The sequence below is a fragment of the Fukomys damarensis genome, unplaced genomic scaffold (assembly GCF_012274545.1).
Source record: "Fukomys damarensis isolate Sample0158 unplaced genomic scaffold, DMR_v1.0_HiC HiC_scaffold_29, whole genome shotgun sequence".
Classification (NCBI taxonomy): domain Eukaryota; kingdom Metazoa; phylum Chordata; class Mammalia; order Rodentia; family Bathyergidae; genus Fukomys; species Fukomys damarensis.
Window position 1 is genome coordinate 10,714,849 of NW_022900941.1, and position 1,645 is coordinate 10,716,493.

Below are 1,645 nucleotides of genomic sequence, written 5' to 3' on the forward strand. Positions count from 1 at the left end.
TTTTTTTTTTTTTTTTTTTTTTTTTTTTTTTTGTACCAGAGATCAAACTCAGGACCTTCTGCTTGCAAGGCAGCAAGTGGTACCACTGAACTAATTCCCCAGCCTTCCACTTGATTGTCTTATGGACTTCTCTTACCTCATATGTTCAAAACAGAACTCCTCCTTTCTCCATTCCTCCAGAGAACCTGTACCCACCCCAGCTTTTACATCTCAGTTGGTGACTCATCCAGTATTAGAGCTAGAAATTTGAGTCATCCTTATTCTTATTTTTCCCTTCACATATAATCCATCAACTCTCCTTTCAATTCTTTTTGGAAATTATATCTTGAGTCTACCTACTTCTCTCCACCCCTACCACTTCTGGGAAGGTGGAAGTCACCACCATCTCTCATCAGGATTGCTTGAATTGTCTCCTAATACCTTACTATTCAAAGTGTGGGCCATCTGTACATGTATCACTGGGACAGTTTTTTATTCTAGTACTAGTAATTGAGCTGCATCCCGAGCCCTTTTATTTTTTTATTTAGAAACAGAGTTTTCTAAGTCACTAAATTGCCAAGGCTTGTCTTAAACTTGAGATCTCCTATCTCAGCGTCCCATAGTGCTGGAATAATGGGCATGTGCTGATTTCTGTAAATTTTAAAACAATACTGAAATTCTTTACAATGACCAGTGAGGTCCTGGATGACCCAACTCTTGCTGGTTCCCTTTTCTAATCTCTTCTTACTCTCACCTCCACATTTTACTGTTATCACTAGAATATCTGTCTAATGGGCCACTTACTCATAATATGTATAATTCAAATGTTCCATTTTGTCTCAGATGAGCTTCTCCTCCACTTTTCTATGTCCCAGTAAATGTCACCATCACTCACGCTGATGTTCACTTCACCATTTTCTCCTATTTTCTAGCAAACCCAATAACAAGTCTTCCAACTCTAGCTCTAAGCATTTCTCCCAACCTCTGTTCCCACTCATCTGAATCTCCATGGCCCTTCACTGAGACTCCTGCAGTAGGCTCCAAATGCATCCTGCTTCAGCTTCTGCCTTTATATAGTCTTTTGCCCATGTTGTTTCTGAAGATCTGTTTCTAATCAATCGAGTCATTCTCCAAAGGCTCCACACTGCACACAAAGTAGAACCAAACCTCTGGCCTTCAAGTTGCTAGCTAGAAGACCCAGCTTCAGCCTGCATCTCTGATCTCCTCTTCTGCCATCCACTCCTACACACCAGGCTCTGGTCCCAGGGCCTTCTTGCTGCTCCTCACTTGCCAAGCTTATTTCCACCCAGGCTTTCCTGCCATCTTGCTTGGGTGGCCTTTCCGGTGTCTTCATGCCTCTCACAACTGCTTTCAAAATATGTCACCAAAGAGGCCTTCTTCACTTCCACTCTTTTCAACACAGGACTGCTTCCTTTATGACTAATCTTCTTACTCAGCTTTGTCTTCATAATACAGACAGTGCCTGACTTACATTCTGATGGTGTGAAAGCATTCCCATACAACTACTCTATGTTCACTTTCTGTATAATATGTAGTAAATTACAGAAGACTTTCAAGTCTTTATTGTAAAATAGGCTTTGAATTGGACGATTTTGCCAACTGTAGGTTAACATAGATGTTTTGAGTACACTTAAGATGAGCCAGG